The following is a 22391-nucleotide window of genomic DNA, read 5'->3' on the forward strand; positions in this document are numbered from 1 at the left end:
CAACTTGGCCAATTGAGAATTTTAATCTATGCCATCCCTAAACAAGGATGATGGGCATGTGAACCAACTGTCCACAGTGGCCAAGATGAGAGCTATATATCAACCTGACATCAAGACCTTTTATTTACCAAAGCCCATCTAGCAACTGTTGCCTCTGAATGTCCAGTCTAACAGCAACAGAGATCAATGCTGAGTCCCCATATGGCACGTCCTCAAGGATACCAAATTGCAACCAGATGGCAAGTTGACTACAGTAAATCCCTTTCCTTGAAAGGATCAGAGATTTTTTTTCCCACAAGGATAAACATTTATTCCAGGTGCTGGTTGGTCTTTCCTGAACATAGAGCCTCAGTTAGCACCATTATCTGGATGTTGACTAAATACCTGGTTCACAAGCAAGGAATCCCATACAATATATTATCTGACCAGGAAGTGTTACAGTGGGCACATGACCATCAAATCTACTGGCCATATCACAAAACACACCATTCCAAAGTGGGCAGGTCTCATGGAGCACTGGAATAACTTTGTTGTTGCTGTTCAATTACTAAGTTGTGCCCAACTCTTTGCAATCTCATGGACTGCAGGATGCCAAGGCTTCCCTGTCCTTCACTATCTCCTAAAGTTTGCTCAGACTCATGTCCACTGAATCAGTGATGCCATCCAACCATCTCATTCTCTGTCACCCCCTTCTCCTGATCTCAGTTTTTTCCAGCATCAGGGTCTTTTCCAATGATTTGGCACTTCACATCAGGTGGCCAAAGGAATAACCTTTAGCAGAGCTAAACTAAAGTTCCATTACAGAGGCAACACTTGGAAGAATAGGGTACAATCCTTTAGGATGCAGTATACTATAAACCATAGACTTCTGTATGGCACTTTGTCTACTATGCAAAGAATACATAGGTCCAGAAGAATACATAGGTCCAAAATCAAAGAGGTAAAACCATAAGTGACTCCAATTACCATCTGACTCAGTGATCCACTGAGGAATTTGAATCTCTGCAACTCTCTTGCTCATATTTTAGTCCTAGTCTTCAATGGAAGCATACATAGTCTTTATAAGTTGCACAACAATGAGTCCACTGATTTAAAAACCATGGCTGCCAGAAGGACACTTTGGACACCCTGTGTCCAGAGAACATCTGTCAAGAGAAGTCATCCTTGTGCGAGGGGTAATTGACTCTGTTCAGCAGGAAGACAAGGACTTCTTTTGCACAAGAATAGACCAAAGTGAACAGTAAAATCAAAGTGATCACTTGAGAAACTCCTGGTTTTATAACTTTTCTCATCTTTTGTGTGAATGAACACAAATAGCAACCAGCCTGAAATGGGTATAACTAGCAAGGGCTCAACTGTCTCAAGTAGAAGTTCTAGGTCATTATACCAACTAAGCCAGGTGAAGTGATAAGTAAGGTTGTGGGTAATATAAAATGAAGAGTAAAGGAGAAAGGATGAGTACTAGTTTCAACCTCAAGACCAATTGCAGTAAGTTAAGTGCATCCCACTAACCTCTCCTTTCTAAATTTGCTCTCAGAAAAAGGCCACAGGAGCCACAGAGAAGATGCTCCCAGACATGCATGGAGAAGTTGCCTAAGCCTAAGTGTTAGTTGCTCAGTCACGTCCAGATCTTTGCAACTCCACGGTCTATAGTCCACCAGGCTCCTCTGTCCACGGGATTTCCCAAGCAAGAATACTGGAGTGGGTTGTCATTTCCTTCTCCAGGGGGTCTTCCTGACCCAGGGATTGAACCTGGGTCTCCCACATTGCAGGCAAATTCTTTACTGTCTGAGCCACCAGGGAAGCCCCAGGAAGCATGGAGAAGCAGATCTGTGCTATATAATAGACTCTGGTGGCATTGGAAATTCATCACTGCTGCGCCAGGGAGTATGACTGACTAACAGCCCGGCTGTTGCCCTTGTGAATCCACCAGCATGTTTGCAAGGGAATGGCAACCCACTGCATTATCCTCTCCTGGAGAATTCTATGGGGTTGCAAAGAGTTGGACACGACTGAGCAACTAACACTTTCACTTTCATGCTTCCTGTATACTGCTTAAAGCCAATGACTGAGCACAGTGGGAATACTTAATGAAGGTCTTTTTCTGCGGAAATAATGCACTCTTGTAACAGAGAGCCATGACTCTAGGATATTCCATCAAGCTGACCAAACATACTTAGATTCTAGAATTTTCTTAGTTCTTTCTTAGAGTCTCGGACTGTTCCTTTCTAATCCTCTTTCTTACTCTCTTTACCTCAAATGTGTCAAACCAAACTTGCTTGGAGACCAAAATCCACTGATGCTTAAGTCCTATAGCTGACCCTCCATATGAGGGATTCTGTATCTGCAGACTCAATCAACCATGGATCCTAAATATAGAACATTGTTGAATCAGTATATGGGGAATTTGTGGATTTGGAGGGCCTACTGTAGTCTTACGACAGCACTTGAAGGAGAGAAATGCTGCATGAAGGAGTTTGAACAACATGTGCAGGGCCACTCCTTCACTGCCAGCCATGCAAATCACCCATTTTACATTACTTAGTAAAGCTTTTGGCTTCCTGATATTTCTGTATTCACTCCCTCTCTTTTTCTCCCTCTTTTCCGCCCCCCATTGCCCTCTCTCTCCCATTCTTCTCCTTCTCCCTCTCTTCTCACCCCGCCACTTGCTACAGTCAGACTTTCCTCCTGAGTTTCTCTTCATTTCAAATATCTATATGAAAGTTACGTACTGAAGTACATGTAAACACTAATTACAGTTTATAACTGTAATTCTTAATAGACATGACGGTTAATTTACATGTCAACGTGACTGGGTCACAGAGTGTCCAGACATTTGGTCAAACACTATTTTGGAAGTGTCTATGAGGATGTTTCTGGATGAGATTAACATTTGAATCAGTACACTGAAGAAAGCAGATTGCTCTTCTAATGCAGGTGGGTCCATTCATTGGTTGAAAGACTGAATAGAACAAAAATGATGATCCTCCTGTGAGGAACTGTTGCCTGACTGCCTTCTAGCTGGGACATCAGTTTTTTTTCCTTCCTTTAGACTTTAACTGAAACATTGGCTTTTCCTTTGTCTAGGTCTACTGACACTCAGACTACAATGACAACATTGACACTCCTGGGTCTCTGGCCTGCCAATTGCAAATCTTGACAACTCTCATCCTCCATAATATCACATGAGCCAATCACTTACACTGAGTCAATCTCTCTATCTCTTTCTGTCTCTGTCTCCACTGAGAGAAAGAGAGAGTGAGAGAGAGAAAGAGATTTCAGTGTCTCTGTTTCTCGGGATAGTCCTAACAAATACGATGGAACTGTCGTGTTATTAAAGCAAAGAGTAGGCTGAAGAATTTTACATAGAAACTACATACTTGATTCTCTCTTCAAACCTATAAAATATAAGAGACTAATGCATGCCTTGTACTGTCCTCTTTTTGCTTTATTTAGCTTTGAGCTTCTAAGTCTATCCAGGCATAAAACAATCATGTTGGGAAAAGCTAGAGTATTTGCTTTCTATTACTGTATATCTGATTATGACAGCTTAGTGGCCTTAAACATCTATTTATTAACTCACAGCTTTATAGGTCAGGAGTTCAGCTACAGTGTGGCTGAGTTCTCAGCTCAAGGTCTCACAGGCTGAAGACAGCGTCAACCAGGCTGCATTCTCACTTGGAAACTCTGACAGAAGATGTGCTTCCAAAGTCACTGAAGTTGTTGGAAGAATTAATTCCCTTGGGGTTAAAGAACCCAAGATTCCTGTTGTATTGCTAGCTGTGGATGGGGGACAGATCCCAGTTCCTAGAGGCTGTTCTCAGGTCCTTGTCAAATGGTTTTGTCCAACTCAGCAACAAAGAATAGGCTGTGTATCAAATTCCTTTCTGACTTTGATTCTCCCTGACTGCTGTTTCTGAGATCATGAGAGAAAAAATCTCTGCTTTAAATGGCTCATATGATTAGGTCAGGAACAGCTGGGATGATCTCCCAGTTTGACCTTCAGTTCAAATCAGTCGCTCAGTCATGTCTAACTCTTTGCGACCCCATGGACTGCACCACGCCAGGCTCCCTTGTCCATCACCAATTCCCATAGCTTACTCAAACTCATGTCCATAGAGTCGGTGATGTCATCCGACCATCTCATCCTCTGTTGTCCCCTTGTTCTCTTGCCTTCAATCTTTCCCAGCATCAGAGTCTTTTCAAATGAGTCAGTTCTTCGCATCAGGTGGCCAAAGTATTGGAGTTTCAGATTGAGTCCTTCCAATGAATATTCAAGATTGATTTCCTTTAGGATGGATTGGTTGGATCTCCCTGCAGTCCAAGTGACTCTCTAGAGTTTTCTCCAACACCACAGTTCAAAAGCATCAATTCTTCAGCACTCAGCTTTCTTTATAGTGCACCTCTCACATACATACATGACCACTGGAAAAACCAAAGCTTTGACTAGACGGACCTTTGTTGGGAAAGTAATGTCTCTGCTTTTTAATATGCTCTCTAGGTTGGTCATAACTTTTCTTCCAAGGAGCAAGTGTCTTTTAATTTCATGGCTGCAGTCACCATCTGCAGTAATTTTGCAGCTCAAGAAAATAAAGTCTCTCACTGTTTCCACTGTTTCCCTATTTGCCATGAAGAGATGGGACCAGATGCCACGATCTGAGTTTTCTGAATCTTAAGTTTTAAGCCAACTTTTCCACTCTCCTCTTTCACTTTCATCAAGAGGCTCTTTAGTTCTTCTTTGCTTTCTGCCATAAGGGTGGTGTCATCTGCATATCTGAGGTTATTGATATTTCTCCCGGCAGTCTTGATTCCAGCTTGTGCTTCATCCAGCCTGGCATTTTGCATGATATAACCTGCATATAAGTTAAATAAGCAGGGTGACAATATACAGCCTAGACGTACTCCTTTCCTGATTTGGAACCAGTCTGTTGTTCCATGTCCAGTTCTAACTGTTGCTTTTTGACCTGCATACAAATTTCCTCAGGAGGCAGGTAAGGTGATCTGGTATTCCCATCTCTTGAAGAATTTTCCACAGTTTGTTGTGATCCACACAGTCAAAAGCTTTGGCATAGTCAATAAAGCAGAAGTAGATATTTTTCTGTAACTATCACTTTTTCAATGATCCAATAAATATTGGTAATTCGATCTCTGGTTCCTCTGCCTTTTCTAAATCCAGCTTGAATATTTGGAAGTTGACTGTTCACAAACTGTTGAAGCTTGGCTTGGAGATTTTTGAGCATTACTTTGCTAGCATGTGAGACGAGTGCAATTGTGCAGTAGTTTGAACATTCTTTGGCATTGCCTTTCTTTGGGATTGGAATGAAAACTGACTTTTTCTAGTCTGTGACTACTGCTGAGTTTTCCAAATTGGCTGGCATATTGAGTGCAGCACTTTCACAGGATCATCTTTTAGGATTTGAAATAGCTCAACTGGAATTCCATCACCTCCACTAGCTTTGTTCGTAGTGATGCTTCCTAAGGCCCACTTGACTTAGGACTCCAGGATGTCTGGCTCTAGGTGAGTGATCACACTATCATGATTATCTGGGTCATGAAGATCTTTTTTGTACAGTTCTTCTGTGTATTCTTGCCACCTCTTCTTAATATCTTCTGCTTCTGTTAGCTCCATACCATTTCTGCCCTTTATTGTGCCCATTTTTGCATGAAATGTTCCCTTGGTATCTCTAATTTTCTTGAAGAAATATCTAGACTTTTCCATTCTGTTATTTTCCTCTATTTCTTTGCACTGATCACTGAAGAAGCCTTTCTTATCTCTCCCTGCTATTCTTTGGAACTCTGCATTCAATGGGTATATCTTTCCTTTTCTCCTTTGCCTTTAGCTTCTCTATTTTTCTCAGCTATTTGTAAGGCTTCCTCCAAAAACCATTTTGCCTTTTTGCATTTCTTTTTTAGGGGGATGGTCTTGATCACTGCCTCCTGTACAATGTCACAAACCTCCATCCATAGTTCTTCAGGCACTCTATCAGATCTAATCCCTTGAATCTATTTGTCATTTCCACTGTATAATCATAAGGGATTTGATTTAGGTCATACCTGAATGGTCTAGTGGTTTTCCCTACTTTCTTCAATTTAAGTCTGAATTTGTTAATAAGGAGTTCATGATCTGAGCCACAGTCAGCTCCCAGTCTTGTTTTTGCTGACTGAGTAGAGCTTCTCCATCTTTGGCTGCAAAGAATATAATCAATCTTGTTTCAGTATTGACTATCTGGTGATGTCCATGTGTACAGTCTTCTCTTGTGTTGTTTGAAGAGGGTGTTTGCTATGCCCAGTGAGTTCTCTTGGCAAAACTCTGTTAGCCTTTGATGTGCTTTGTTTTGTACTCCAAGGCCAAATTTGCCTGTTACTCCAGGTATCTCTTGACTTCCTACTTTTGTATTCCAATCCCCTGTAATGAAAAGGACATCTTTTTTGGGTGTTAGTTCTAGTAAGTCTTGTAGGTCTTCATAGAATCAACCATTCAACTTCAGCTTCTTTAGCATTACTGCTCGGGGCATAGACTTGGATTACTGTGATACGGAATGATTTGCCTTAGAAATGAACAGAGATCATTCTGTCATTTTTGAGACTGCATCCAAGTACTGCATTTTGGAGTCTTTTGTATATTATTATGGCTACTCCATTTCTTCTAAGGGATTCCTGCCCACAGTAGTAGATATAATGGTCATCTGAGTTAAATTCACCTATTTCAATCCATTTTAGTTCACTGATTCCTAAAATGTCAATGTTCACTCTTTCATCTCCTGTTTGACCACTTTCAGTTTGCCTTGACTCATGGACCTAACATTCCAAGTTCCTATGCAATATTGCTCTTTACAGCATCGGACTTTACTTCCATCACCAGTCACATCCACAGCTGGGTGTTTTTTGTTGTGGCTCCATCTCTTCATTCTTTCTAGAGCTATTTCTCCACTGATCTCCTGTAGCATTTTGGGCACCCCGCCCCCAACCTGGGGAGTTCATCTTTTAGTGTCCTATCTTTTTGCCTATTCATGCTGTTCATGGGGTTCTCAAGAAAGAAAACTATCATTTCCTTATCCAGTACACCACATTTTGAGCTTAACTGTGCCTTAAAACATAACCTCATCACAGGAGGAAATCTGTCACATTTACAGTCTTAGAGATCAAATGGGATCTGTATACAAATGGGAATTTGGGAAGCCATCTTGGAATTCTGCCTATCATAGTCAGTTAGAGGAGAAATGACAGTTTTTGAAAATTACCAACAAGTAAAACCTAAAATCTTATTTTCACAAATACAGCATTCAGAACAAGCCACTTTTTAAATACTTTTGTGAATAAAAGTTTGTTACATTTTGTGATGATTCTTCATTTTTCATTTCATGACCTGATTATGTGCAAACAATTTAAAAAGTAATTAGGAAAAATCAAAGACTAAGCCTAAGGTTCAACTGTATAATCTCCAGGTTTAATCTTTCATTTTGGATCAATTTACCCCTAGCTCAACTTCTTAGATTCTCTGTCATGAGATAAATCTTATATATTACTAATATAAAACATTGTTGATTTAAAAAAAAGATATTCCTGCTTGAATGTGCATAGTCTAGTGTGGCATTTTACTCACAAAAATTTATATAAATGTTAATTCTAAAGTGATACAAACTGTCCACATACATTACCATCAATAGCTATAAAGATAATGCTTGTATCACCCTGTATTTTTATTATGGATCTTATGTAAGATACTTTAAAGACTCACTTCTTGTCTTCAAACTATTGCTCTCACACTTCCCACTCCCAACTCTGAGTCATATTCATTTTTATACTAATCCTTTTAACTGTGAAGTAATTTATTTGAGCTGACATTCAGGTACTTCAAGTGTAGTCATGTATATAGTCTTAAATTTAAAAAATTATTGAGGATAGTACACTCATTCTAGACTTTGAAATTTTACATAACTGGCTACATTGGCTTTTCCTTTAATTTGTATTTTCAGCTCCAATAATACCTGAAAATTTTTATCTAAAAATTTATACCCGTTGTATTCTTAAATAACACTGGAATTTCACACATTGGATGTTTATTACCAAATTGCAAATCTCAACTGGGAAGAGGACTAGTTCCCATGGTGATGACCAAGAGCTTCAGCTTCTCTCCAATAAAGGAATCAGAATCAACTCTGACTAAAAGCCATCCCAAGGAATCTCCCAGGATTGAGTTAGGAATATATCCACTAATACCTTAAAGTCAAAGACACCAGCAATGGCCAACTGTGACCATACTGTATAATAGCAAACATGCTCAAATTTGGAAGGGTTTCATGAGGATGGCACAAAGTGATTTCTTAATATTTCATCCTGCTAATACTTTACACATCTCTGGAAATGTAAAAAGTCAAGTAAAAAATCTTTTCTTTGTAAAGCTAGACTTTTGTAAATTGTAAATCATTACAATTCTTTGTATGGAAGAAAAAGAGATTAGGCTACAGATGCTGCTTAGCTGGGTGTAAGCAGAGTGAGGTGAAAAGACTGGTATTTTCATCTTGAAAGCAGCTGCAGAGCACTGTGGGGCATGTTTCTATTTACATAAAGATTAGTTTAGTTATTCTAGAAGTTTTGGCACTGGTAACACAAAAGTGAGAGATCCAAGGAACTCATGACTGTGAAGTAGAAAAATTCTTTTAAGTACCAGTTAACAGGACAAATGGAAGGCAAATAAAAGTTTCTAGACCTTGTTAAACTTGATAAAAACCTACTTAGAATACTACTTTTGCCAAGGAACATATACAGTTTAAAGCAAAAAGACTAAATTTTCTGTTGAGAAATGAAGAAATGCTGTTCAGTGTTGTTTCACAGGGGAAGATAAATCTTTAAGTTTATGGAGGCAAATAAACATAACATTTGGACTGGGGAGTGCTTAGCAACGCTGCTGTTTAATTAGAAGTGGAGTAATAATGTGTATTGCCGTTCTGATTAAGACCAGGCAATAAGTCATTTTTACTGTGCAGGCCCAATAATTTTTAATTATTTACCCAAGTTTCTTCACTTGTAAAATTCCATAACATTTATTCTACAGAGAAACATCTTTTGTCATTATAAGAATTATTATTTTTAAAAGTTTCTATGATTGTTTTTCCCTAGTCCTACACCAGACACATAACAAAACCTGTTCTGAAAGACACAGAGAGGTCATCTAGTTATTCAGAAGGGCAATAGAGAACTATGTTGATAGGGACTGATATTTTTAAAGTACAGATAACTCTCACCTCTTGGAGCTTGCAGTCGAATGGTTTAGTGACAGTGAATTGACTCAAACCTGAGCTTAGTAAGGCCATGGATGTGACTTGGAAGGTTTCTGAAGGATGAAGGGCATGAGTTCCATAAAATGAGACCTTTCTCAGAGGAATTCATTCAAAACTGCACCTAAAAGAAGTGGACAGAGACAGTAACAGTTGTTGGAGAGGGTAGGCAAGAAATGCACTGTGAGAAGTTGCTTAAAATATATTTTAAAGTGTTTTGGAGTTGATGAAGAAAATATTTCCAAAATATTACAAAATTAAGTAGAAGACTCCTGATTTTCTACATAGCTCTCCTTCCCACCATTTTATTCTGAAATTTTCTTTGAAGGCTTCAAAGGCAATTCATTGTTCTCATTGGGTCTGTTTACATTTATGTAACATTCACATATCATGCCAATATTTGGATAAATCTATCTCGCTCAGTCTCTCTCTCTTTACCTATTTGTACCTATTTATTTACCTGCCTTTATCTCTTTCTCTTTACCTACCTTTACCAACAATACTATAAGACAATCAAAACGTATACTTCTGTCTTCTCTGTTTCTGAATACTTATGGAATCTATCTCAGTTAACTATATATGAAAAAATTTCAACAAGGGTTTATTGGATAGTTTGTACAACATTTATATGTATAATAACAAAAACTTTTCCTTAGATTTTACCATAATGTGTTCAACTTTCTCAGATTATATGCAGTATTTTACCTTTGGGTTTCCAAAAATGATTTTCCAATGAAAAGGAAGTATTTATTAAATCAAACAAATAATATAATCAAATAATGATCCATCTTCTAAAGTTTCAAGGCTCTCTCTAACAAATGGATAACACATAATTCGTCATTTCTAGTGGAGATACCATAAAGTTTAGTTTACAGAAACCTCAATCTGTGAGTCCATCTTTGTTTGCCTTCTTTCTCTTGGAAAAAACACAAAGAGAAATTTCCTCTGTATCGATCACTATGGATGGCTTCACAGGGTGAGAAACAGGCAGAGGAAACACTACAATGCATGGCTAGAGGATCTGTGTGAAAAAGAGGTCTGCCTCTTGAGTGGTCAAGAAACAAACAGAGAAAAATGATTGTCAGGAATTCACGTAGGCTGATTAGAGGGCAAAGTGACCCAAGCAGTTTCCTGAGATGGAGTGCATTTTTATCCTATGTCTTGGACAGTTCATCTTTATGTCACTATGACCCAACAAGTTTCCCTGGATACAGCCAGTGTCTATGCGGGGAAGGGCTGAAAGGACAAGTGGATCTGCATTTGTGCTGTTGGTCACACACAAAAATGCAACCTAAATTTAAAAAGCAAGTGCATGTTTTAAAAATAGGCTGCAACACTGAGAAACCTATCATAATAACCAAATGATCTTTAGAACTCTAAAGAATAATGTCACTTCTACTAACAGCTAAAATTTCTCCCATTGTCACCTGATCCTCAGCACTGCTCTCTTTCTCATTCTCTGAATTAGAATCTGCTTTTCTTTCTTCATCTTACAGATGTTATTTGCCTTAGATCAGGCCCCACCATCTTTATTATAATATTTTTTCTTTTTTTCACGAGTTTCTCTGAGTCCATTCCCTCCACAGTCCTGTACACCAGTTACCTGTCTCTCTGCTATATCCTCTATCAGGGTAAATTTCAATTACAAATATTTGATTGTGTTCTTTTGTGCTTAATAACTACTAATAACTCTATCTTACCAACTGGAAAAGGTTAATCTTCCTTAGCATAATATTCAAAGCCCTTTCACATATGATCCTATCAGTTCAATTCAGTCACTCAGTCGTGTCCGACTTTTTGTGACCCCATGGACTGCAGCACGCCAGGCTTCCTTGTCCATCACCAACTCCTGGAGCTTGCTCAAACTCATATCCACTGAGTCGGTGATGCCATCCAACCATCTCATCCTCTGTTGTCCCCTTTACCTCCCACCTGCAATCTTTCCCAGCATCAGAATCTTTTCCAATGAATCAGTTCTTCACATCAGGTGGCCAAAGTATGGGAGATTCAGCTTCAGCATGAAGCTTCCAATGAACATACAGGACTGATTTTCTTCATGATTGACTGGTTGGATCTCTTGTAGTCCAAGGGACTCTCAAGAGTCTTCTTCAGCTTCACAGTTCAAAAGCATCATATCTTCGGTGCTCAGCTATTTTTATGGTCCAACCCTCACATCCATTCCCTTGTGGCTTCCCTTGTGGCTCAGCTGGTAAGGAATCCACCTGCAATGTGGGAGACCTGAGTTCAACTCCTGAGTTGGGAAGATCCTTTGGAGAAGGGAAAGGCTACCTACTCCAGTATTCTGGCCTGGAGAATTCCATGGACTGTATAGTCGGTGGGGTTGCAAAGAGTCGGACACAACCGAGTGATTATCACTCACATCTATACATGACTGCTAGAAAAATCATAGCTTTGACTAGCTGGACCTTTGTTGGCAAAGTAATGTCCCTGCTTTTTAAAATGCTCTCTAGGTTGGTCATAGCTTTTGTTCCAAGGAGCAAGCATCTTTTAATTTCATGGCTGCAGTCACCATTTGCAGTGATTTTGGAGTCCCCCAAAATTAAGTCTCTCTCTGTTTCCATTGTCTCCCCATCTACTTGCCATGAAGTGATGGGACCGGATGCCATGATCTTAGTTTTTTGAATGTTGAGTTTTAAGCCAGCTTTACCACTCTCCTCCTTCACTTTCATCAAGAGGCTCTTTAGTTCCTCTTTGCTTTCTACCATAAGGGTGGTGTCATCTGCATATCTGAGGTTATTGATATTTCTCTCAGCAATCTTGATTCCAACTCGTGATTCATCCAGCCTGGCATTTTGCATGGTGTACTCTGCATACAAGTTAAATAAGCATGGTGACAATATACAGCCTTGACGTACTCCTTTCCCAATTTGGAACCAGTCTGTCATTCCATGTCCGGTTCCAACTGTTGCTTCTTGACCTGCATACAGATTTCTCAGGAGGCAGGTAAGGTGGTCTGATAGTCTTCCTCAAACTCACCTTTACCCATCTTCACACTACCACAATTCCAAGCTAGAACTTTGTGTACATATCAGGAGCTGTGATACTCTAAACACACTTGCACTCCTCTCCTTGTATTGTTGACTGCCCTTTTCAGGTTACCTGGAATAGCCTCTACCACTTTTTCCTTTATTTTATTCCTTTGAAACCCTTTCAAATACCCCACATAGAATTAGATACACAGTATTTTTCTGCACCCACAGTATTTTGTACATAGAAAAATTGATTCATAGTTATTGAACTGCCTTATATTTATATGTTTATTTATTTATTTTTTTTACCTCTCTCAGACAGCAGCCTCCAAAAGGACAGGGCTATCTTGGTAATCTTTGAATTCTTAATTTAAAATAATAGGTGATTGAATGCCACTGATCTGAATAATTCCCTTTTTTTAATTTGAATTATGGCTGACCTTATAAATTCTCAAATATTTTATTCATATCAAAGACTCCTCTAATTGTTTGCGAAACTGTCCTATATTATTTGAAAATCAGGCTCCAAAGTCACAATGACAACCAGGTAGAAACTTTATAAAAAGCCTCTACCATCTTACAACTTTAGGACAACTGAGTTTTGTGACATCTCAGGGCCTGGTAGGCTGCAGTCCATGGGGTCGCAGAGAGTTGGACACGGCTGAGCGACTTCACTCACTTCACTCATGTCTTACTTTATCATTGGAGAAGGAACTGGAAACCCAGTCCAGTGTTCTTGCCTGGAGAATCCCATGGACAGAGGAGCCTGGCAGGCCATGGTCCATGGGGTCACAGAGGGTCAGACATGAATGGAGTGACTAAGCAGCAGCAGCAGCGGGAAAGCAAATATTCTCCACTACAGGACTCTCCAATTAGAAAAGAAACCACTAGTCTCATCATGGTAAGAGTATCAAGAAGATTCTAAATTTCAAGTGGGGGAAGGGTCTGCCTCTGATTTTCAACACACTCTAGGATTTTACTACTCCAACTGTGGTATACAGATCAGCATCATTATCATCATTTTGTTGTTAACTAAAAATACAGAATTTCAGCCCTCCTTCCAGTTCAGTTCAGTTCAGTCGCTCAGTCATGTACGACTCTTTGCCACCGCATGAATCACAGCACGCCAGGCCTCCCTGTCCATCACCAACTACCGGAGTCCACCCAAACCCATGTCCATTGAGTCAGTGATGCCATCCAACCATCTCATCCTCTGTCATCCCCTTCTCCTCCTGCCCCCAATCCTTCCCAGCAATAGGGTCTTTTCCAATGAGTCAACTCTTCACATGAGGTGGCCAAAGTATTGGAGTTTCAGCTTCAACATCAGTCCTTCCAATGAACACCCAGGACTGATCTGCTTAGGATGGACTTGTTGGATCTCCTTGCAGTCCAAGGGACTCTCAAGAGTCTTCCCCAACACCACAGTTAAAAAGCATCAATTCTTCAGCGCTCAGCTTTCGTCACCATCCAACTTTCACATCCATACATGACCACTGGAAAAACCATACAAAATAAGAATCTGCATTTTTAAAAGATCCTTAGGTAATTAGTATGCATATAGAGGTTTGAGAAGCACTGCTCTGGAAGAGATTACAATATAACTGTTAAGCCATATTCCTGTGCTCCTTAGAGATAATGGAAATTAAAAGAAATCCTAGGGCTCCCCAGAAATGACTGTACTTTGTAAATTTCCCATTGTGTGTGTGTGTGTGCACTAAGTTGCTCCAGTTGTGTCTGATTCTTTGTGACCCTATGGACTGTAGCCCGCCAGGCTCTTCTGTCCATGGAATTCTCCAGGCAAGAATACTGGAGTGGGTTGCTGTGCCCTCCTCCAAGGGATCTTCTTAACCCACTCAAGATGAAGTCCTTGATGGTTGCTCAATATCCACAGAAATTCTCTTAGAGCCATCTACTTCTGCTAGAGATGGGTCGTTGTTAGAGGACACAGAGGTGAGGGCACTCTTGTCCAACAAAGAATGGAAAGTGCACAGCTTTTGCAAGGACACATATGACACAGTTCAGGGGACTTGTCACTGGCACGGTGGTTCTTAGACCTGTGCCTGAGTGTGCCAGGCACATTAAAATCTACATAGATTGTGTCTTCCCAGTTGGAAACAACCAAATTTACATTCAATCCCCCTAATTCTAAGGCACATAACTTACAACATTTGTCTCCTTCAGCTTTTTCACTTATAAAGGTAAATTAATACAGGCTTAGCTAAGTTTATTGGGTCAAACAAGGAGGATCAATAGATATTCACGACTATTTGTCACATGCCAGGTATTGGGAATAGAGTGATACAAAAGACTGAATATCTATCTCAAGGATTTTATTGTCATCATAGAATTAAATCTGGTGTCTAAATTCCAAGTTTTGTTTCAAAAAAGACTGGCCACACACAAAATATTCCATTGGAAAAAATAAGTTTATATGACCAAATAAATTTGGAAAGTACTGCTTGATCTGTTTGAACAGTACTGTTTGAATAATACTCAAAGTACTATTTGAAGATGAGATGGTTCAGTGGCATCAGCGACTCAATGGACATGAGTTTGAGCAAGCTCCAGGAGTTGGTGATGGACAGAGAAGACTTTTGTGTTGCAGCCCATGGGGTCATAGAGTTTGACCCTGAGCGACTGAACTGACTGACTGCTTGATCACAGTAAGTTTGTGTGTGTATGTATGTATAGTGTGCTTATGGATAAATACTTATGAATATACCCAAGTATTGCTCTGAAAGAACTCCTTATGTCAGATATAAAGCTTCCCTAGCTCATACATTATGGGCTTCCCTGGTGGCTCAGATGGTAAAAAACCTGTCTGCAATGTGGGAGACCTGGGTTCGATGCCTGGGTCAGGAAGATTCCTCTGGAGAAGGATACGGCAACCCACTCCAGTATTCTTACCTGGGAAACTCCATGAACAGAGGAGCCTGGTGGGCTACAAACCATGGAGTTGCAAAGATCCGGACATGAAGCAGTGACTTAGGCAGCTTAACTCATACATTATAGACTGTTTCTATTCAATTTTCCTTTCACAAAATAATCTATGTCTGTTTATTTACTTCATCTATCTATATTTATTTAAATATATGCATTCTCTCCCTGACAAATGTCCACACAGTCAATGCTATGGTTTTTCCAGTAGTCATGTATGGATGGGAGAGTTAGATCATAAAGAAGACTAAGCAATGAAGAACTGATGCTTTTGAATTGTGGTGCTGGAGAAGACTCTTGGGAGTCTCTTGGACAGCAAGGAGATCAAACCAGTCAATCCTAAAGAAATCAATCTTGAATATTCACTGGAAGGACTGGTGCTGAAGCTGAAGCTCCAATACTGTGGCCACCTGATGTGAAGAACTGACTTATTTGAAAAGACCCTGACACTGGGAATGATTGAAGGCAGGAGGAGAAGGTGATGACAGAGGATGAGATGGTTGGATGGCATCACCAACTCAATGGACAGGAGTTTCACTAAGTTCTGGGAGTTGGTGATGGACAGGGAAGCCTGGTGTGTTGCAGTTCATGGGGTTGCAAAGAGTCAGACAGAACAGAACAATAACAACAATCCTTCTCCTTTCACACCTCTTCTTTCTTTTTCAATTTATTTTTTCTAGCACAGCCTGAGAACAAAAGCTTGGTTTGGATTAAGCCTTAATTGTATTTAGGAATCAATAAAAGTCACCAGGTTTAAAAAATTGATATTTTGGTCAATGACATCATTGGTGTGGCATGTATGGCATTTGTTGTTGCTGCTGTTCAGTCCCTAAACTCTGCCTTTTCTAAACCCAGCTTGTACATCTGGAAGTTTTCAGTTCACATATCATTGAAGCCTAGCTTGAAGGATTTTGAGTATAACCTTACTAGCATGTGAAATGAGTGCAATTGTCTTGTAGTTTGAATATTTTTTAGCACTTCTCTTCTTTGGGATTGGAATGAAAACACCTTTTCCAGTCCTGTGGCCACTGCTGAGTTTTCCAAATTTGCTGGCATATTGAATACAGCACTTTCACAGCATTATCTTTTAGGATTTGAAATAGTTCAGCTGGAATTCCATCACCTCCACTAGCTTTGTTTGCAGTAATGCTTCCTATGGCCCCCTTGACTTCACGCTGCAGGATGTCTGGCTCTAGGTGAGTGATCACACCATTGTGGTTATCTGGGTCATTTAAACCTTTTTTGTATAGTTCTTCTGTATATTCTTGCTACCTCTTAATCTTTTCTGCTTCTGTTAGGTCCATACCATTTCTGTCCTTTATCATGCCCATCTTTGCATGAAATATTCCTCTGATATCTCCAGTTCTGTTGAAGAGATGTCCTGTCTTTCCCATTCTATTGTTTCCCTCTATTTCTTTGTATTGTTCATCTAAGAAGACTTCCTTTTCTCTCCTTGCTAGTCCCTGGAACTATGCATCCAGTTGGCTATGTCTTTCCCTTTCTCTCTTGCTTTTTGCTTCTCTTCTTTCCTCAGCTATTTGTAAAGCTTCCTCAGGCAACCAATTTGCTTTCTTGTATATATAGCATCTATCTGCTACCAAACTAAATTCAAAAGCTACCATATATAAAATATGTAAATAACAAGTTCCTACTGTATAGCACAGAGAGTTGCATTTAATATTTTTAATAAACTATAATGGAAAAGATCCTGAAAGAGAATATGTACGTGTGTGTGTGTGTGTGTGTGTGTGTGTGTGTGTATAACTGAATCGCTTTCTGTACAGCAGAAACTAACATAACATTGTAAATCAACTAAATTCAATTTAAGAAATATTAAATGTTTTACTTCTTTCTCTGAAACCATAGAGTATCATTTTCTTGACTTAAGATATCACATTTTAGAGCCCACAAATTTACAGCTGCCTTGAACCATATAACACCAGAATAAATTACTGTCAACTATTCCTTAACTGTGTTCTTTCTGCCATGCTTGCAAACCTACTCTTTTTTGTTCTTGTTATTGAATCTTTTTCCTATTCACCATTCAGTTTGAAAGAGTTGAGGAAAACACCAAGGAGTAAGTGATATTTAAAGTTATGAAGGATAAACAGAAAATTGCATGTAAGAATGCATGCTTAATCACTCAGTCATGTCTAACTTTTTGCAACCCCAAGGACTGTAGAGCCCACCAGGCTCCTCTGTCCACGGAATTCTCCAGGCAAGAATACTGGAATGGGTTGCTATTTCCTCTTCAAGCATATAGGAGTAATTTCTTCAATACTGCAAATATCCAAAGTGCCACAAAATAAGTCTGCTCTTTAGCCTAGTGTCTTAGTCAGCTTGGAGTGTGATAATAAAGATATCATAGACTAGGTGGTTTGTAAACAACAGAAATGTATTTCTCACAGTCTGGAGGCTGGAAGTCCAAGTTCAGAGTGCAGCCTGGTTAGGTTCCTGTAAGGGCCCTCTTGTGGGTTGCAGACTGCCAACCTTTCCTTGTATCCTGACATGGCAGAGAATGGAGAGAAGCAACCAACTCTCTGATGACTCTCCTCATGGCACTATTCCCACTCATGCCAGATCCACTCCCACAATCTCCTCTAATCCTAATTATCTCTCAAAGAACCCACCTCCTAATACAGTCACACTGGGAGGGTGGAGTGTCAATTTGGGTGGGGAGATGGAATAGACTAACATTCAATCCCTAACACTTAGCACTCAGGAGTCTTAACAATCTTGCCCATTCACCCTCCATTTTAACACCCTTCTAAGTGAAGTTTCTTATCTAGTCAAACAGGCAAACTCATTGTTTCTTAAATATAACTTTTACATGTCTGCTTTTTGTCTTTGGTGTCATGTTCCCTGCTTCTGTCTCCTTCCTAGCCAACCTCAAGGCATAGCTTGAATCTTACTTCCCTTGAGACATCTTCCTCCATTTGCTCCAACATATTTCTTTACAATCAATGTCTCTCATTTGACACATTAAAAATCTTAATTTATTTTTTCACTTACCTCTTTATGTTTAAGTTCTGTGGTCTTTCAGCTATCAGAGGTCAGACAAGTTCTTCTGTAAAGAGCCAAATAGTAGATATTTGAGTACCAAGAGTCATAATCTAAGATATTGTATAAGTATTCATAAAGCAGAGAAAAATTTTCCAAAATGTCTGATGAAATTTATATGTTAATAATAATTGAGTACAAATGTGTGTAACACAGATTTATTAATGAGAAGAATATATTGCAATTATTTGTGGGGGAAGATAAGATTTTCCTTATTTAGAGTTCAAAGTTAATGCTTTCTATAATCAAACTTCATTACAAATATTTATCTATTATTGCTGATCTATAATAAGATTTTGTATATTTCATCTTTAAAAATGTCCTTTCCTGTAGACAGATATTGTCAAATATTGATGATGCTGATATCAATCCACAAGATTTTAATTAAATATATTCATCACTTGGAAGGCATTTATATAATTCTCTTAGGCTCTTCTCTTGATATTTACCTTTAAGTATGCCATTGCTTTGTAAATTAATCCCTCCAATTGAAGTTTAGGTGGATATTCCTCAATTGCAAAGTTAAATAAATGCAAATTCCTTTTGCGCTTGTCTTGAGGTTTGAAAAATGTTAATGTAATTGTGCTTTGAGCAAATACACTCACTATAATTTGTGTGGGAATGGAGATCTTGCTTCTTTCTCATTTTAACTTTTGACAGTGCAGGAAATGTATAAAGCAACATGATATTACTTGTGATTCAAGAATGCTAGTTGTCAAAATGACTCTACTGTTGTGTGAATTCCATATGTAAACACTGTTTTGTCTCACAACTGTGGTTAAATTCATTAAGAAATATTATCAAGTCTGAACCAAAAACTAAGTTCCAAAGTTGTTCAGTATTTGATAATAGTATCTGAGGGTGGTTCTTCTCCTCAGGAAAATTTCACCTCATTCTTGAGCAACACACACACACACACACACACACACACACACGAAAATGAAACAACAACCAAAAGAACACTGCTAAGCCTTCAGACCCCTCTTTGGTAAGACAAGTCAGGATTTTCAAGTCCACAAGAACAAATGAAGTTCATTACTGGCACTATTGGTTCAATAACACATGATACATTCAAATATTTTCCATAAAGTACCTGTTAATAATGCAATGGATAAATCATAGGTTTTACACTCCTTATATTTTTCACAAGCTTTATCAACTTGTTCAACTATGTCCTTTTCTGCTTCACACATATTTTTAACACCCTACATGTTAAAAACCTTGGAGGGTTCCACTTAAACATGTACTGAATTAAAGTTTTCTAAAAGACCTGGACATGACTGAGCGACTGAACTGAACTGAAACTTTGAAAATATTCTCACAGACTGTTCATAGAAGCTAATCCTATAGTCACATCAATCTCATCACTGCATTCTTGAAAAAAAATAGTGACAGTGTTGTTAACATTGAGGAACTTATCATGAATCAAGTACAATTACTCAAAACAATCTGCCTGTTTTACTTTTGATGTTCTCAGTGTTCTCAACAATTCATACAACTATTCTTGCCTAAAGGCTAATAGACTTAAACAAGTATTTTCCTTTTAGCAAATTTCATTCCTGCAATCAAGCATGATTTAATTAATTCACTATTGGTAAATTTCCTTCCTTGCTTGATTAGCAAAGGAGATGCTTGGAAACTTTGGTTGTAGCATCATTTTCATTTCTCTTTTCTTTCTTGGAAAAAAATTCTGTCCTGATAAGGTAACCTTCAATTTTCTAATCTTTTTAGATCATTGCCTTCCCATATTAGAGATATTACTATAGGTATTTAGTCTGGTGATGTTCTTTAAACCTGGTTACAGTGTCATTGCTTAAATAACACAATGCTCTGCCATGTAATTTAATAACAAAATAATCCCCACTCCACTCTGCCTCAAAAAGACAACATTCAAAGGGCACTTATATCTTCTTTTCTTGTTTTGACATAATGGATTTTCACTGGTAATCCATCCATACATACATAGACACATGAAACAAAATATTGAGCTAATACACATGACACTTGAAACATCCTTGAGTTATAACTGTGTCTCAGAAATTTTGTAGTAAAGTGCACAGTGATGAGCAGAGCACAATATAAGTTCTATATTCCAGTTATTCAATTCTGTCATTGTAGCATGAAGACAGCCATAGATACTATATAAACAAATGAAAGTTGATGTGATCCCAGTAAGTTTATTTGTGACCACTTAACTTTGAATTTCATAATATTCAGGTGTCAATAACTGTCATTGTTTTGTTATTATTATCCAACCATTTAAAAATGTTGAAGCAGTCTTAGCTCAAGGACTATAGAAAAACAAGTAATGGGTTTCCCTTGACCACAGGCCATAGTTTGTTGACCCCTAATCTCTACCACTGTGCTTAATACAGGCCTACCCACAAAGTAGGCAATCAGGAAATACTAATTGTGTAATGTGAAAAATAACACACTGATGTATTTATTTAACATAGTTTCTGTAAATAGAGGTATATCCTCTAAATCTGTATTAGTAAAAAAATGTCTGCTGTTTATTAGAGAGGAAATATAGGTATACTCTGAAGTATCTATTAGTAAATAGAAGCCAATTACCTACTGGGTACTGCTGCTGCTGCTGCTGCTAAGTCGCTTCAGTCGTGTCCGACTCTGTGCGACCCCATAGATGGCAGCCCACCAGGCTCCCCCGTCCCTGGGATTCTCCAGGCAAGAACACTGGAGTGGGTTGCCATTTCCTTCTCCAGTGCATGAAAGTGAAAAGTGAAAGTGAAGTCGCTCAGTTGTGTCCCACTCTTAGCAACCCCATGGACTGCAGCCTACCAGGCTCCTCTGTCCATGGGATTTTCCCGGCAAGAGTACTGGAGTGGGGTGCCATTGCCTTCTCCACTGGGTACTAGTAAAGTACAATAATTTGGGCTTATAGTCCATGGGATCACAGAGTTGGACACAGACTTAGTGATTGAACAACAACAGTTCGGGTTTATCTTGAGCCACATCTACCTATTTGGATCAGATTATACTGGTATAATGCTGGATTGTTTTAAAATGTACAGTATCAACATTTTCACTGGTTGTACATCTAAACATTAAAAATAATGCTTTCAATTTTGCCTCTGAAGGAATTCAAGAAATAACAACTGCAACATCTTACATTCAGATTGTTTTAAACTTATTTGACTATTTTTCTTATTTCAGTCTGCATCCTTGGAAAGCCACACAAAGTAAATAATTTATTTCTGTACATTGAGACATTAAGTTCTGTTCTTGAGACAAGTGGGAATTCCATTTTTCCCTAAAAACCAATTGGGAACATACAGGCAGCTTGTAACATTTTCTATTTTGATGCCTGTGGAAAATGAATCCTTATTCAACAAATTAGCCCCATGGGTTACTTATAACATATTCCCAGACTGTAACTCCTTATTATCTACCTACAATGAGTCAGAGCTTGAAACATTCTAAAAATGTATAGAAAAAAAACAGCAGAATATATGTTTAATTCACTTTATGTATATCCATATTTATTAATTTAGCATACATTTAAACTCTTTTTCTTTCTTTTATCTGATCATCTAATTATTTTGCTATGTGACATTATTCAAAATATTAGAGGCTGAGTTAATGTTGACTCTCCAAAGGACCACCAGAAACTCTGGTGCTCAAGAAAAACTTATTTTATAAAATCTACTCCATAAGAGAGGGGGGAATCAGGGGAAGTTATGCAGATTTAGGATTAGACTAAATATTTTTAAGCAGTTCTTGGAAGGTAATGATTGGATTGGGCAGAGTTTATGATACAATTGCTTTGAAGTTGTAAGCAATTACTACTCAATGCAAGTAGTAATGAGGAAAGTCTGATATTAGATAAATATGCTGATATTTAGTGTATTTGTTTTCGACTGCTACATAATACATCACCCCAATCTTAGTGGCTTAAAACAACATTTATTATCTCACAATTTCTTTGGGTCTGGGCATAGCTTAGCTGGATAGCCTTGCTTTCTACTTCACTGAGAAAAGCAGTGAGAACATACACGTGTTCCTTCTACCACATCTGTAAAACCAAGTTCATGAGTTGTAATGAGCTCTGCCATCATTACTAATACGTACAAAGACTGTCTGCCCCTATCCAAGGCCAAACCCTCCA

At 38.6% G+C, this 22391-nt stretch overlaps 1 long non-coding RNA gene across 1 annotated transcript in view; it reads right to left on the reverse strand.

Moving 5' to 3' along the window:
• The window catches only part of LOC145517995 (uncharacterized), a 62071-nt gene extending 43799 nt beyond the window's left edge, over positions 1-18272 (reverse strand). Inside the window, exons 1-2 of the long non-coding RNA XR_014062483.1 lie at positions 18218-18272; positions 9246-9402 (exon numbers count right to left, since the gene is read on the reverse strand). This is a non-coding gene — a long non-coding RNA (uncharacterized LOC145517995). The remainder of the gene's footprint in view (positions 1-9245; positions 9403-18217) is intronic.
• Between the last annotated feature and the right edge of the window lie 4119 nt (positions 18273-22391).

This window comes from Giraffa tippelskirchi, chromosome 8 (genome assembly GCF_054371585.1).
Source record: "Giraffa tippelskirchi isolate mGirTip1 chromosome 8, T2T-mGirTip1v1.2.pri, whole genome shotgun sequence".
NCBI classification, from domain to species: domain Eukaryota; kingdom Metazoa; phylum Chordata; class Mammalia; order Artiodactyla; family Giraffidae; genus Giraffa; species Giraffa tippelskirchi.